General features: G+C 38.6%; 1 long non-coding RNA gene across 6 annotated transcripts in view; it reads right to left on the reverse strand.

Moving 5' to 3' along the window:
* The window catches only part of LOC106993508 (uncharacterized), a 336,731-nt gene that overhangs the window by 139,472 nt on the left and 179,699 nt on the right, over positions 1–17,560 (reverse strand). For 3 of the 6 annotated variants that reach the window (XR_013404352.1, XR_013404354.1, XR_013404350.1), the window contains one exon: positions 10,889–10,951. This is a non-coding gene — a long non-coding RNA (uncharacterized LOC106993508). Of the gene's footprint in view, positions 1–10,888; positions 10,955–17,560 lie in introns of all 6 variants that reach the window. The other 3 variants (XR_013404351.1, XR_013404355.1, XR_013404353.1) reach the window with 1 other exon arrangement.

Genomic DNA, 17,560 nt, shown 5'->3' on the forward strand with positions numbered 1-17,560 from the left:
TGTAGAGGACAAAAAATGGCAAGTGATAGTAACACCCAATAAACCCCAACGGTTTTAGAAGGCAAAATCCAAAACCAAATTAATTTTTCCTTTGTCTTCAGATACAGAAGCATTTCTTAGAGTCATCAAGAAAATGCTCTAAGTCTTAATAAGAATGTTCTGAAAGAGATTTCTACCTAAGAAAGGACTTTGGAGTCAATAAATCTGGATTGCAGTCCTCTCTATCCTATTTATTAGGTGTATGGTGTTGGATGCCTACCTTAGCCACTTAGAGCCCCAATTTTCTTATCTATAAAATTGGAATAATGATGAGATATATTTCACAAGGCTATTGGAACAATGCAAAGAAATAATGCATGTTAAAGTGCCTAGCCATGTGCCCAAAATGTATCGAGATTTCAGTCAATATTGAAAAGAAAACACACTTCATTTAGCCATGGTATAGAAGGTAATTGCCCCTTGAGCCCTGTTTTGCCTTTGCCAGTGAGCCTGACAAAATAAAGTGTTGATTTAGGACGATTTAAAAGGGCCACGCTTTTGAAAATCTCAAATTGTTTTAATTTTAGAGTTTATGTTATTCAGCTGTGCTCCATATTCCTTTAGAAATTAAAAGCAAATCACAAATCTTATTATAAGTCCTCTTATCAAAAGCTGGAGTCTAAAGACTCAGAGACACATTGAAATGTATCTTAGAAGGGAAGGCCAAGATTACTGATGCTAACACAGGGTAGTGATTTTGGGCTAATGAATTACTAGGGTATAGAACCCCGTCTAACACATAGCAAGTACCAAATACGTACTAAACGAACACAAGATTGGACGCGTCTAGCTATTTTAAAAATGGGAACAGACTTTTTTTAAAAAAAAAAGGTCAATAGAGTATGAATAGTAGAGATGGTGGGGCTAAACTCTAAAATTAACTGGAAATCTTAGGTCACAGTTAAACAAGACATCTGGAAATAAGCTAGCCTACCAATAACCTGGATTGCTGATGCTATTTAACCATTTGTCGTAATTCTACTAAACTCACTGCTACGGTTTGAATGTGGCCCCTCCAAAGTTCAGGTGTTGCCAATACGGTAGTATTAAGAGGTGGGGCCTTTAAGAGGTGGTTAGACCATGAAGGGTCCTCTCTCATGAATGGGATTAAGGCCCTTACAAAAGAGGCTTCACACATCATTCTGCCATGTGGGGACACAGAGGAGGCTGTACCCCTCTGGAGGATGGAACCTTCACCAGGCAACAGAACCCACCAGCACCTTGATCTTGGGCCTCCCAGTCTCCAGAAATATGAAAAATAAATTTCAATTTCTTAAAAACTACCCAGTCTGTGGTATTCTGTCATAGCAGCACAAAGAAGGTAAGATACTCAGGTTCTGTCACCTCAACAATACCCAGCTTTTTCTTGAAAAACTTTCTAAGGGAGAGAGTTAAAATTCTTTAAGTGACAGCCGCCATCTTCAGAATTCTTTGGGCCTAAAAATGGAGCACTAAGAGCCCTTAGACGTGGTTTCTGACATTCTTACTGTCTCTCTCCTCCCTTGTTACTCTCTCACTCTCATGTCTTTCACTCATACTATTCTCATTTTCACCTCTGAGTCAGACATCTTGGCCTGCACCTTCCTTAGACGCAGGTCTCACACATTTCTTGTTCACTGTCATGTGCCCATCTCTGGCATGCTGTCAGGCACACAGAAGTACAGAAAAAATAGTTGTTAAATAAATTACATATTAGCTGAACAAGTCAGGGAGATTTCACATAAGGTAGAAAATCTCACTGTTTTACCTCTAAAGGTATCCCCAGTCATTTGTACTATACTCCGCTGTTTCTTTTTGCTAGGCATATTTTATGTGCTTAGCAAAATACATATATTATGTATTTCATGTACTTATTTATTCACTATCCTATGAGCTGTGAGAGCCTCGCGAATGAGGAAAATATCTTCCTCCTCTGCATCTTCCCACAAAGAGCCACTTCAAGGCTCCACCCACAGTGGTTGGTGATTCACCAAGTATGGCTGACTGACTCAGAACTAACATGATACTTGCAGCCCACTCTGGACCTTCCATGGGAGAAGGGACCACATCTCACTCATCCTGGCACTTAGTCCAGTGCCTGACACTCACTAAATATTGACTGAGGAAGAGAGAGAAGCAGTATGAGTGAATAATACTAAAAAAATCGGAATGTTTCAGCAAAGCCAAACATGAAGCAAAATAAACTAGTGTGCTTCTTCCATTCATTGTATCCTGCATTCATTCAACAAGTATCTATTGAATGCCTAGTTTGTGCCAACCATTGTGCTTGGCACCAGTGACTTGCAGATGAATTATATATGACTGAGAAAACAGGTCTGCACGGAATTTCCACTTTAGCGAGGAAGGTGGATGATACACAAATAATTGGATGTGTGCTAGCATCGTCCATGAGTAATGAGAAAGCACATCTCAGCTAGGCACGGTGGCTCATGCCTGTAATCCCAGCACTTTGGGAGGCTGAGGCAGGTGGATCACGAGGTCAGGAGATCAAGACCATCCTGGCCAACACGGTGAAACCCCATCTCTACTAAAATATTTAAAAAATTAGCTGCACGTGGGGACCTGCGCCTATAGTCCCAGCTACTTGGGAGGCTGAGGCAAGGGAATCGCTTGAACCAGAAAGGTAGAGGTTGCAGTGAGATGAGATAGTGCCACTGCACTCCAGCCTGACAACAGAACAAGACCCCGTCTCAAAAAAAAAAAAAAAAAGAGAAATTACTTCTCTTGTAGAAGTGTTAAGGAAGCACAAAGGAGGCAGGTGAGCAGGGAGAGATGAGGAAAGGAAGAAAGAGGAGACTAAAAAATCTTCAACAAAATTCATCTGCCTCTGCAACAAGGAACTTCTTATAAAGACAAATGTACTCAGTACATCAGTCACTCCTTCAACTTATGGTTTAGTGTGATGGCAAATTGCAATATAGCAAACAGATATATTTTACACATAGCAATATTGACATGCATCAGACCAAAAAACCCAACATTCCCATTTGATTGACTCATTTGACAGACTCAAATGCCTGTGCTCAAGTGTAGTCTGGGCTCCCTGACCTTGGCACTAACACAAGAGGTGTTTCAGTATGTTTCAGCAAGTTCTTAGAAGTGGTCAGATTTTGTTTAACTTAGTTTTCACAGAGATATCTGTTGCCTTGCACTTGGCATTCAGTGTAATATTTTGCACCAGGGATTCAAGCTCAGTGGGAAAGAGCAGCAGGGATAGAGGATGAGGAGGAAAGGCATCTGGGAAACTTTCAAGGTGGAAACTTTCAAGGCACAGGAATTTAAACACTAAATAAACTACTTGAAAAAGGAACCCAGAAGTGAGTTACAACATTGTTTTAGAATAAATTCAAGCTCAAGTGCAACTACTTTAAACATCAAGATGAATAAAAGGAAAACCAAGGAGTTCCAGTATTTGGCCATACACAACCCTTTGATCTGGCTCTGACAAATCCGTCTCTGTTCCACATTTTTACCTCCCATAACCATACTGGCCTGCCCTATACCAGAAGGGAAGTCATGGACACTGATCTCTAACATGGAACCTTTGTAGTTGCATTAGCAGGAAAGATGGGGGAAAACTCAAGCTTACATATGTGGAGAAAAAATGAGTGTTCCCCTGTATTGACCTGCATACAAAAGGAGTGCATGGAAACAAGAAAACAAATCTTCAAACAGAATCTTTCTTATCACCAAGCATGTCCTTTTATCCAGGTTCTCAGAATTTTCTTTTTGTCCTAAGGAGTTACCATGTAGAAATACAGAGGCAGACAGCCAAGGGTCGCAAACACAGTCCTACCACCTAGGCAGAAACTCTGGATAAGTTGCTTAACTTCCTCATATTCAGTTTTTTCCATCTAAAGCATGTTGAGTTGGAGAGTACATAAAGTCGCTTGGCACCTATAGATGTCCAATAAATATGGATTACTTTTTCTCATTCCCTAACAGAAATACCAGGTAAGAACCAAGGTTGTGTTTGCTTAAATGTTTTTGTAAAACAAGGAGGGTTAATGAGCAGTATAAGCAAGGATATGGGGAACACACCTGAAATACAGTATTGAGTAACCAAAGGTGAATACAGGACTCTCAGAGCAATAAAGGAAAGAAAAATGACACTGTTCCTTTGGGAGATAAATTCTTTGTTTCATTCTCTTTTGCTCTTGTGACCTTCCTGTTTCTATGACCCTTGCACATGCCCACTTGCTTCTGAATGCCCCAATGCCCCAGGCTCAGCGACACCTAATGAAGACGTTGGTTGATGCAGGCAGCTATATCCCAGCCAAGCTGCTATCCTTCCGCCCTGACTTCTCAGGCGAGTCCTCCCACTGGGACAACAGGATCTTGAAACTTCTTACAGCACATGCTTCTGCCCTTACTTGGTTGGACACCCCCGAATCAGGCAGGCCAATACCACTCGAATTTTGCTTGTTATTTCTTTTATGAAATCCAAAATTGAGATAAAGAGGGAAGGGTGCATGTCCACAAGACTGCTGTGGCCTTCTAAAGAATTATTCTATCTGAACGAATGTAATGACAAAACAGCTAACAAACTAAATGGTAATTCACACACTCACAAAGGTTCACTCAAAAGCCTTACATCCATAGTCTGTAAAATTTCTATTTGTCATAGAAAACAAACATAGAAGGCACTTTCTTTTAGTGGTTTATCAGTTAACTGAGCTTCCAAAATATTATGTTCATCAACACATTACATAGGGGACTATTGTATTTTCCTTATCTGCATAATATAAATAAAATATAAGTAATAAGTTATTTACACTGTAATATAAATATAAATATCCATCTAACAAACATTTATTTACTACCTTCTGTGGTTAAGCAATGAGTTAGATGAACAGAAATGCATACATGGAAGAAATTTTTATATTCCCTTGAACATGTTATTTATTGATATAGTTTGGATACAGATTTCATGAATATACCATGAAATATCCTGCCATATTTTTCAAGTGCATCACATTTAGCTTTCATAATATTTTCATAAACATAACATTTTCACCCTTAGTGCATTCTTTCTTCAAATTATTTTTGGCCAATCTCACCAAACTGCCATCTCTAGCTTTAAGAAAAATGGGATTCCCTATTTAGGATGATGTTACACTTGCTATGAAAATATTGATTCTAAAAAGAAGGACTGAGATCAGATACTGTTGGACTCAAATGCCAAATAGAAGAGAAGCACATTAATGTCAGGATGATGAGTATCCTCACATGAGGCCATCCTTTCTTATAGTTTCCAAGGTAAGTCATGTTTGCAGAGGTCTTTGGAGAGAAGAATGAGGAATAATAATGGAGAAGAGAAAGACAAGTAAGGCAGAGAAAATATCTGTAGCTAAAATATACATTACATATTATTAATAAATTTTAAAAATTATTAAAACAGGTTCATTTCAAAGAAAAGTAACGTTTGTTAATGGGGTTCTGGGAGTCTAATGACAATTATTATTTGCCCATAAGAAGTGGGCTTAAAGATGAGGATATAGCATCTCAGAATATGAGATGACATACTCTCAAAGTGGTGATTAAATCATAGACTACTGCTCAGTCTTAAAAAAAAAAAAAATGAAATCATGTCTTTTGCGGCAACATGGATGGAACTGAAGGCCATTGTCCTAAGGGAAATAACCTTGAACTAGAAAGTCAAAATTCCGCATATTCTCATTTACAAGTTTGAGCTAAACAATGGGCACCCACAGACATACAGAGTGTAATCATAGACATTGGAGACTCCAAAAGGTGGGAGATTAGGAGGAGAGTGACGCTTGAAAAATTCCCCATTGGGTAAAATGTTCACTGTTTGGACGATGGGTTCACTAAAAGCCCAAACTTTACCACTATGCAATAGATGCATGTAAGAAATTTGCACTTATACCCCCTAAATCTATAAAAACATTTTAAAAGAGTTGTGGTTAAAATATGTTGATACTTATGAGGAATATAAAATGGCAGCTAATGACTCAGTGAATAGACAAAGGCAGGAAAAAGTTAAAAATGCAGAAGGAAAGAAGACACACGGCATTGGCCATCAGCCCACATAGTCTGGGGACATGAGTTCCATGGGGCTCCCACCACTATTAGCTACTGGTTTTTGAATACTTCTCAAATGCCAGGTGCATTGCACGATTTACACATATTCTCATTTAATTCTCAATGGCATAATGAGGCCGGTAATATTTTCCCCATTTTATCAATTTTCTAAGGATGTGAGACATACAGAAGTGGCATGTCTAAGCTCACATACTCAGGAAATGTAGAGGCAGGGTCTAAGCCAGGACCCAAGTTTGCCTTGTATTGCTTACCTCTGATCAGGTTCAATCCAAAATTCAAAGTGGGAAATCTAGTTGAAAGGAAACAAGGGTTGCTTCAGAATATTTTCTCCATCTACAATAGTGACTCATTATTTGTTGGGTCTCAGACTCCTATAATAATTTTATAAAAGTGGTAGACCCTTTCCTTAGAGAGAGGCATATATGTTCACAGTTGTGTGCATGTGTACTTTTGAGGGATTTCAAAACTCTTCAAAACTAAAGTTAACAAACTGCAAACTAAAAGTTGTCACTAAAAAGGGACCTAGATCACAGATAGAACCTGACTGGGATGAGTGCACAGAAATGCCTCCTTGGCCAACCCAACCCAGTTGGTGCAAAACCTCTAGTGTAAGCAATTCTTTACAAGCATAGAATTGACCTTTAACAGGACTAGTCATGATAGACAGAGACCCCAAATGATAAAGGTATTCACAAAGAACACAGGTTACAACCCAATTCTTGAGGGACCCTTGAGTGAGCCAGATGCAGTGTGCAAGGGAGAAGGAAGAATTTTGCTAGAATGAATGTCAACTTTACAGTTGGGCTGTGCCCCTTGGTCATGACCTTGGGGCTCAAAGAATTGGCTCAGACAGTTCTGAACTGAGTAGCCATTTCACAGACAGCCCACAGCCCAGCAGGTTGCCGCTCTCTAACTCTGCCATCATGACACTGCCATCTGTAGCCACTGAGCTGAGATTTCTCAAGACCAAATTTATCACGCCCGAGAGTCCATTCTTACATAAGAATCACCTGTCGCTGATGCATAAATTTCAGCACCTAGCAGAGCCAAGGGTAATCAGGATTTAAAAGGAAGGGGCCTGAATAAATTCAAGCAGATTTCCTCTCTGTGGGACTGAGTTTTGAAAAACCTTTGTGCCCTCATCTGCCCCTCAAAGGAGACTGTCATTTTTCTACTTTCTGTCTGCATCACTATTGTCGAGGGAATGATGCTCTCAGAGCCACAGGCAATCTGTCTTCTTGGAGGTTCTGTTCCAGCTCTGACCTCGGTTTGTTGCAACTTATGTCTCTTCTCACAAGTTTCAGCTTGCTCTCATCACCAGCTAAATTAACCATAAAGCAAAACCTTGACTCACACCTGAAGCCTCAGAGAAATTGGTAGAAGCCTGGAGTGATGCATCACTATATCAAAGAAAGCACTTTGGGTCAACGAGAAGATTCCCTTGTCTTGAAACCTTGGAATGAATGTACAGGTGTTCTAGATGAGAGCAAAGAAAATGCCATTTGAAAGCACTGGAAGGAAGGAGAGTTGTCTAAGAAGTGGTGGGATTGGGACAACACTGGATGGTGGGAAGGATCTAGGAAGGAGGGTATTTCCTAAACTAAAAAAGGGCCAAGGCCAAGAAAATCACCTGCAGCTCTATTCAGTGAAATGTGGGGAAATTAAATTAGGATTAACAAAGATCTGAGAAGGTCTGCATCTGTGACCTTGGGCAAATAGTTTCCTTCTCTGGGTTTCCATTTGTAAAATGTAGGAACAGAATGGAGGCTTCTTCCAGCACTGGCATGCCAGGATGGAAGGTAGAAGAAAAGGCCTTTGAAGCCAATATAATTACTCCTCTGTCCAGAGAAATATAAACAACAATAACTCCAACAGCCTTCAGCTCTGCTTTTGAATGAGTTCTTTGCTTCTGCCTGAGAGGTAAAGTAGTTCATTCCTTGGGGAAAAGTTGAATGTGGAATGCTAGGCCATGCCCTTCTCACTTTGGTTTCATTATGTTATTGCGAATGATTATTAATACAAAGAACATTCAATGTAAGTTAACAAGGCTTTACTGAGTACCATGTATCCAGGCCTGCAGTTGGTCCTCTAGGGTAGATGAAGAAAGAGTGTGTGACATGTTCAGGGTCTTCAGTTCCCTTAATCTCCCTTAACGGAGGTTTGCATGTCCCACTTCAAAAGCCAAGCACAAAATGAGCAAAAATGAGGCTAATTGTTTAAATACATCTTACTTCTCTGTATTTACATAAGCAACAGAGTTTAATGAAATTTGCTAATTTTGATGCTCTTACTAATACATACTGCATATGTGTTTTGTATCTTTGCTGTGTATATCTATGAGAAACCTCACTTTGGCATTTATAGGGTTTGCATTGGCTTGATTCTAGTCAGATGCCTCTGGGTGAAACACAAATAAAAGTCAATCAACAAACTTTTGACTTTTCAAGCAAATACATGCTTATACATTTTGAAGTTCCACTCAAGTGTAATCTCTGTATGACATGAAAGCAAACCAAATGAATCATTTTGTGAAAACTACTCTAATTCTTGAGTATGCACATTGGTTGATATTTTTGCATATCTCTGGAACTCCATTGCTGCTTCACACTAATTACTGGCAACGTACTATTATTCTTTGATGGGTACTTATTTTTTGATACCAAGTAGATGATCAATTATGACGCCTTCCTCAGACTTTTTTGTTTTCCTTTGAGGTTTTCTAAAACCAATCAATCAATTTGTTGTAAATGGCAATCACATCCAAAATATGCCTTGGGTACAAAACAGAACTTTTCAAGAAGTAAGGATGATCCATACGAGCTTTTTCCAATGCAAATTATCTTCATGACAACCTGAAAGTACTTGTCTTAAATGTTCTATATAAATACTCTTGTGTACTTTCAATTACATGTATGTAAACACATAAGGATGATATAAAACATCGTTCCAGTTACATATTTCTCAGCACCAAGAATGATGCACCAAGAATTAAGGTGCATTATTCTTACTTAAGAACAAAGGTACTACAATGTACTGTATTGCTATGTTTTTCTTCCAATACCCCAAAGCACTATTTCTGGAACTTGGGTGTTCAGAATTGAGTTGATTATTATATTCTTCATTTCATGAAATGTCAAAGCACTTTTATTCTGTTGCTCGTATGGTGACCACAGTAAGAGAAGAGAGGTAGGTATTTAGGGTGACCAACCATCCTAGTTTTCCCCAGGACTGAGAGGCTTTTGGGACATAGCACTTGCCATGGGAATGGCCAAGGGACAAGTTGGTCATCCTGCAGGTATTATCATTCCCATTTATAATAGGAAAAACAAAGGTACAGAGAAGCAAAATGCTTTGCCCAGTTTACCCAGGAAGTGAGAAGCAGATGTGGAACTGAGTCCTATGCGTTCTAACGACAGTCAGTTCACAACTACACAGGTCGGTCCTACTTCTGCACTTTACTTTCTCCTTGAACTTTAAGAAAACCCATGTTGTCTTTTGCCTTTTTGTGTGCTACCCTTCCAAAAGTGCTAGGTTGAATACCATGGGCTGTACTGAATGGGGTCCTTTGTCTATGCTGCAAATTACTCAGGAGGAACAACATTGCCACTTTGTGTTTTAGAGAGAGGAATGAGACGTTGTAATTATCACAGCACTCTAAAGCAGAGAAAGCACTAGTACAAGTTCTGTCTACCCACCAACTATCTATCAAGACCACTAAGATATCTGGTCTTGACTGGGCCAGATGTATAATTTCATGAAACAAATCAATCTAAACGAACCTCAGGAAAAATGGCCAGGTAACCACCTTTTGAATCACTATATGCTAACAGCTAACATTTACTGAAGGCTTACTGTGTGCTGGGTGGTGTGCTTAGAGCTTTATAGGGATTAATTCAATTAAGCCTCACAACAATAATTCCATGAATTTGCAATTATTGTTCCCATTTTACACATAAGAAAAATGAGGCTGAGAGAGGTTAATTCACCAAAGTCCAAACAGCTGATACAGGTTGGAATTTGGATTTAACCCCAAGCAATCTGACTCCGAAACAAGTGCTTTTAGCCACCCAGTACATCACTTTTAATAAAGACAGCCAAACAATGTTTAATCTGTCCAAACAGTGTTCTGACTTCCAATCACTGAGGCAGCTTATTAGGGTATATCTAAAACTAGCTAGACTGCAAATTGCTGTGAAGCAAAGCGGGTATGTCTGTCTACCTGTTTAGGTCAAAAGGTATGAGGCTTTCTGGTCATAGGTATTAAAGGATCTGAAGGGAGAGATTTTAATCTGTTGATTAATTTAGGAGATTAATTGCCCTGCCAAGCCGCTGTTATGTCTTCGGTACATCTATTTCCTTCTCTGAAAAATGTAAATAATACATCCTGTGCTTCTATAAGAAATGACAGGGTGAAACAACTGTCATTTTAAAAAGCACTAAGCAAACTGTAAAGTGCTTTAAAACAATTATTTCATATGTTAAGCAGCTTACAAAATAGCAATTTCTTCAAATGCCCTTGCAAAGCAAATGAGACACAGCTGCTATGATGCTCTGCAAAGAGACAGAAATCCAGCTCTTTAAAATGTCCAAGGGGAAAACACACACTGTAAAATTACTCCAAAGATGAATTTTACAAGAAGGATGGAAGTGTCATCAAGTTTTTCCACGGTTAATTCTAAAAGAGTGCCAGCATCGAAAAGATCAAAAAAGGCAGTTCTTCAACAGAAACCTGGGAAAGTATTTTTCAATAACATTGCATAATAGAAATAGGAATTAAACTCACCTGAGGAGCAGAAGCGAGTAAGCCAAGTTTATGAGTTCTTCTCAATTTTGTCCCAAGACAAGTCTGCTGGGAATAAAAAATATTAAGAGAACTTTAAAAAGGAAAAAGGAAAAGAAAAAAAAAGAAACGTCAAGAAGGATGAGCTGTCGTGGAATGCTATGAAGTTTGAGAGTGACTCAGCACTAGCTAAGGGGCAGCAACAATTAAATGAGTTTGTTGAAAGAACGCTAATAAAACTCGGCATTCCCTGTAATCTCAGAACAAGGTTGCACCACTAAAGAAAATGTTAAACGATGCATTAGGGGGGCTGTGGTTTGATGAAGTTGGTTGGGGGTGGGGGAACTCAGGGCTGAGTCACAGGCTCCTTGGTGGGAGCACCACTGGGTCTCTGCCCTCTTGCCTGTTTCTCTCCCTCTCTCCGGGGAGTTCAGTTCCTCTACAATTAGCCAAATGAAACAAGTGAGCTGGCCACTGAACGATGAGAAATTGTGATTCACTTGTAGCATAAATTATAAAATACATACACTGTATAAATAACTCCTGAGATGGAGAGGGGGAAAGAACTTCTGCCACATCTTCTGGGCCCACGAGAGTCATGAGTGCAGGTGCCTGTTTCTAGACGGAAGAGCACCTACGTCATCCAAAATGGATGCTGAGCAGATTTCTCACATTCTCTGGGAAAAAGGAGATCACAATTCCTCCTAGTAACTAACTTATATCTTTAGTTACTCTTTCTAGCCATTAAGCCCCATGCTAAAACTACCTTAAATTGCTCCTGTTCTAAACTGGCCTTGGTGGTTGTGGGTGAGCAAATTGTTTTCTCACTATTGAAAAATATAAAACCTTCATATATTTGCACAGTTATTCTTATACTAAACTCAGAATGGAAACCCAGGCAGTTATCCTCTCCCTTCCAGAATGAGAATTCTCCACCTCTCTATCCAAGTTACAGAAAGAAAGAAATATTTTGAGGCTCTGGCATCATTTTTTCCTATTTTCATGGGGTCAGCTATAGACTCAGTGAAGAGTTTACATGTTCACGACTTAAAAAAAAAAACACTCAAAGGGTTAAAAACTGGAGGTTTGACATTTCCATAATAAGTGTTCTAAATGCTTATATTGATATATATTTGTTCTAGAATAAACTAAGGTACAAAATATAATAGTTGTAAGTTGTTCTGCCAGCCAAACTGTTCTCCTCCATTTATAAATGAAGTTGCTCAGTGTTCAACAACTGATTGCCATAAATGAATGGGGTCCTTCCAAGCCTCCAAAGAGCTGCTACAACTTGGTTTTCCCCTTGGGAGAAAAAAAAAAGTTATTGTTCTAATTGATTTTTTTCTGTTCTGAATAGAAAAAAATAAATTAGATCCCTCCTTCCTTCCTTCCTTCCTTCCTTCCGCCTTCCCTTCCTCCCTCCCTTCCTCCCTTCCTTTCTTTTTCTTTCTTTCTTTCTTTCTTTTTCTTTCTTTCCTTTCTTTCTCTTTCTTCCTTCCTTCCTTCTTTCTTTCTTTTCTTTTACTCTTTCTTTTCTTTTCTTTCTCTTTTCCTATTTCTGCATTCCTACAGGAAGTGAGAAGGAATATTGTGCTTTTCATCAACCACAGCAAGAGTCGTTTCAGTTTGAAACAGCTTGTTTTTAAGGAAACTATACTATGGTCTTCTGGAATGGGAAGACCTTTTTCTTCCATGGGACAAAAGGTGAGATTTTCCTTTTGTCTTCACTCTTTACCAGTACAAAAGAGTGAACCATCTCTACATACATGGTCAGAGGCAAATTCCATGACTAATTGCAGAGTAAGCAAACTCCTTGATTCTGATCACACCAGCAACATGCATTTGAATTTAGGGTGGATTTAGATGATCAAGTCAGTAACTTAGTATAGTGAAAAGAAGACTGAGGACTTAGGAATCAAATCCCATAGTGACCTTGGTGAGGATTTTGCTCTTTTATGGACAGCTTAGTAGATAAGCTCAGTCTTTTAATTTACTTAACAAATTGCAGAGAGCTCTCCCATTGTATCATTTAATCATTTCCCCCCAACTCAATTTCCTCATTCATGCAATTGGGTTAATACAACTTACTGTACAGGGCTATCATAAGGACTAAATACGATATGTGTCTAACATACTTACTACAGTACCTGGCACATAAAAGCTGGATGAATTGTTTCTTTCAATTCATTCTTTAAATTCGTGCTTGATAAACTGATGCTGGCTATAGTAATCTGTCACCCCCCCGCCCACAACACACACATACAAACCACACACACACAGCAGCTAACTAAGAACAGTCCCCTAATTTTGTCAATTTTTTGGAATCTTTCTTAAGGAACCCCATCACCATCTTATACCTACTACAGTAATGTATTAGTCACTTACCATGGGCCATGCATTGCACTAAGTTACTTTACATGGACAATATCACTTCTTTTCCCCTACAACCCTATGAGCTCAATACTATTGTTATTCCCCTTTTGCTTCAAATTCACTTGATCACTAATATGAAAGAATCTTAAAAAGTATTTTTAAAATATCTATCTTATATGTTTTATTATTACAATGGACTGAATATACGTGCCCCTCCAATATTTATATGTTGAAATCCTAACCCCCAATGTGATGGTATTAGGAGGTGGGGCTTTTGGGAAAAAATTAGGTCACGAGGGTGGAGCCCTCATGAATGGCATTAGTGTCCTCATAAAAGAGACCCCAGAGAACTCTCTTTCCACCATGTGAGGATACAACAAAAACTTGGCAGTGTATAACTCAGGAGAGGAGCCTGCACAACCATGCGGGTACTCTGGACCTACATGCTGAACCTATAGACTCCAGAAATGTCAGAAATAAGTTCCTGTTGTTGATAAATCACCCAGTTTATACTACTTTGTTATAGCAGCCCAAACTAAGATCATTACAATTGCAAAACATTTATGCAATACCTTACTGAGTTGTGTTTTGTCAATTTTGTTCAAGCAAAGCACTAAAATATAGTTTCTAACCTCCAAAAAGTGACTTTTTTTAATACCAGAGAAGAAACAGAATTTAGATTAAAGGGTTCACTATGTCTTTTTAAAAAATCATATAGGTGCTTCCTATCTCTGATTTAAGTTTGTGTACTTATTATAAACAAGAATAGTGGAAGCTCCTGTTTATATTTGTTTAAGAATTGCAGCCAATATCTAGAGTACCAAATTGACAACACTGACCAGATGATGGGGGCCAGTCATCTTGTTGAAATGAAGAGCAAGAGATGGCTAAAGATTTTTGCATAGAAACTACTCCACCCACATATAACATCTTAAAAAGTTACATTTATGCACATTTAATTGGCAAATAGAAAAAATTATATAAAATATCCCTATTTTTGAATAACTCTGAAGGTTAATGAAGCAATGAAGAATGCCTGTGCTTAATACAGAGACATTCACCAGGAAAAGAAGTGTCCCTAGTTGAAAAGACATTAGATCCCTATTCTAAAATCTCAAGTGTTTCATGCAGAAAAACTCCTAAAATAGAACATTTATGGCATACTTTTTGTATTATGTGTGACCGTGTTTTATTTTTTGGATAAATATTTATAGAGGCATATACCTGGGCTTCATTTTCTTTTGAACAATTTTTGAGATTTTATGACATAATGTTTCCTACTTCATGGAGAAACTAAGTGATAAAATGGAATTTTACAGAGGCCCTCACTGCTATATCTACTCCCTCCCCAAGCAGCATTACTACCCTAAACATGCCTGTTACTATGGATGAAAATAATTTATATTATCTTTGAAGCCAAATCTTCCACCTGGACATTAGATACTACCACTATTTGCCAACTCAACAAAATTGCTTAAGGAATACTTGCTATCTTTCCTAAAACATGAAACTCTCTCTCTACTGGACCATTTCCATCAGCACATAACCATATTGTAATCTCTCTTAATCAAAAACAGCAGCAATAACAAACCCCTTAGGCTGACCTCACTTTCCCCAGGTGTTTTCATCCAATTTCTTTGCTTCCCTTTGCAGGAACCTCAAGAGTTGGATTTCCTCAGTGTTTCCAATTCCTCTCCTATCATTCCCCATTAAGCTACTCAAAACAGGCTTTAACTATCACAACGCTACCAAATTATGTTCTTGTTCAGGTCACCAGTGATGCTCTGTTGGAAAATTCAATGAGTGACTTTCAGTATTTATCATACTGGATCTATCGGCAGCATTTGGCATGACTTTTGACTCCCCTCTACTTGATGCACTTCATTCTCTTGGTTTTTAGGACACCACAACCTCCTAGTTTTTCTTCTACCTTGATAGTCACACCTCAGTCTCCCCTTATAATTCTGAGGACCCCTGGAGCTGAGTCCTAGTCTTCTCTACTTTATTTATACACACTCACTTGATAATATCACTCAGCCTCACAGTTTGCAATCCCAGCATGTTTGTGACTCTCAGGTCTTCATCTTTAGCCGGTGTAACGTTGACATTCTGATTAGCTCCAAATATGCATGATCAACAACCAACTTGACATCTATAATTAGGTGCCTAATAGTCATTTCAATATCAGTATGTCCAAAACCTAAAACCCAATATTCTTCACAAATTGGCTCTTCCTATAGCCATCTCAATCAATAGTATCTCAATCCATAGCAATTTTATATTTCTAGTTGCTCAAGCCAAAACTTTGCTTTCTTTTCAACTCACACTCCATATCCAATCTATCACAAAATCCTGTTGAATTTTGATTTCAAAATATATTCATATGAAGACTACTTCTCATAACCTCTACTGACCAACCCACGGCCTGAGCCACATCATCTTTTTCTTGGGTTGCTGGCACAGCCTCCTAATTAGTCTGTTTGCTTCTATCCTTGCCCTGCTCATCTAGTCTCTACTTAATATCCTGAAAGACCCTAGTTAAAAAGTCAACTCTTCCTCAGCACATTGAAGTAACACCCATTTCACTCAGATTAAAGCCAAAGTCTTCTATCAGTAACCTACAAAGCCTTACGGGGCCCCACCCTTGCCTCTCTGTTATCTCTCTGACCTATAATACATTTCCTTCCATCTCTTTGAATCATCCATGTTGGCTTCTTTGCTGTTCATTAAATGCATCAGGCAGTCTCCTTCCATTGGGCCTTTGCACAGGCTGTTCTCTCTGCCTGTGATACTCTCCCCTGGATATATACTTATAGTCTCAACTGCCTCAGATCTTTGCTCAATTGACACTCCTATTTAAAATTGCAACTGTGCATACGGTCCTTCTCTGCCAGTGCACTACCCCAGTCTTTAACCTAATTACTCTCCTTTATTTTCATCTTTTCCATAGCATTTACTATGAAGAATATAATATATTGGCTTATGTACTATTTATTGTCTGTCTTTTGTGCTAGAATGTAGATTCTGCAAGGGTAGGGATTGGTGTCTGTCTTGGTCATGTCTTTTTTTAAGTCCCTAGAATAGTGCTTAGCATAGGAAGTCACGCAGCGGGTGTTGAACTGAATTGAATAAAATAGCCTTCCAGGAAAAGAACCAGAATTGATAACATTGTACCTATATGAAATAAGAACTTGACTTAAAAGAACTTGATAGAGAATTACTGTCTAGTGTCTGATTAAATCACAAAGCAAGAGGGTAGAATACATGAATACATGGCCTGTTTGTTGGAAAAGAGATGACAACCTGGAATGACCACCTGAAAAAAAATGGAAACATATCTCCTCTCCCTTTCTTTTAAAGAATCTGGCAATATATTTTCAGATGACTCCAGAAGGAGCTTGGAACAGACCACAATAATGTGTCCTACAAAGTCATGAAGGAGCTGAGCTGAAAGCTTAACCTTAAAAAAAAAAAAAAAATCTGTTTCTCTATATCTAGGATTCATTGTAGTTCTAGACAGACACTATGACCCATAGATGTCTGCCTGTGGCTTGTGCTATTGATGGCTTATCTAAGTCCTATTTCATTAAATTAGTCTCAGAAAAGAGTAGCAGTCCCAAGGAATGTTTATTTTCACCAGCCTCAGCAATCTTAAGAAAAATCAAGTAGCACAGTGTTCTCAATGTGTAGTCCCCATCCTGTGGCATTAGCACCACCTAGAAACTTGTGACAATTGCAAATTCCTGGGATCCACCCCACCCCCAAATTAGAATTTACAAAATCAGAAATTTTAAGAGTAGTACCCAGCCATCTGTGATTTAAGTCCTCCAGATGACTCTGATGCCCATTCAGGTTTGAGAGCCATTGAGGAAGTAGCATTGTTCATTTACAAGTTTACAATGACTTTCTTAGCAAGGCAATCTTAGAATACAGACTTCTTCCATTGATTAATGCAATACATTTGCTCCGGTATTCAGCACCCAACAATGACTCAACGGACTTCTCTTTTGCACTAACCTTTGCGAAATACTCTTTCTGGGCATTCTGCCTCAGATTAATGAGAAAGTGGTAGACTGCTCACATATTCCAGAAGCCTGACTTAACTGATTTCATAATGCTCTGAGCTGCTTAGCTCCAGGTTCTTCCAGTTAAGATTTATGAATCCAGACTGTAACACCATTTCTCAACATATCTTCAAGTTGATGATTTCCTTTCAATAGTAAAGTTGACCATAATGGAAAGTGAATTAAAGAAAAAAAAAAACTAGATATCAAGGGTTGTGTGAATTTGTCAAAAATGACT

This window comes from Macaca mulatta, chromosome 14 (assembly GCF_049350105.2).
Source record: "Macaca mulatta isolate MMU2019108-1 chromosome 14, T2T-MMU8v2.0, whole genome shotgun sequence".
NCBI lineage: Eukaryota > Metazoa > Chordata > Mammalia > Primates > Cercopithecidae > Macaca > Macaca mulatta.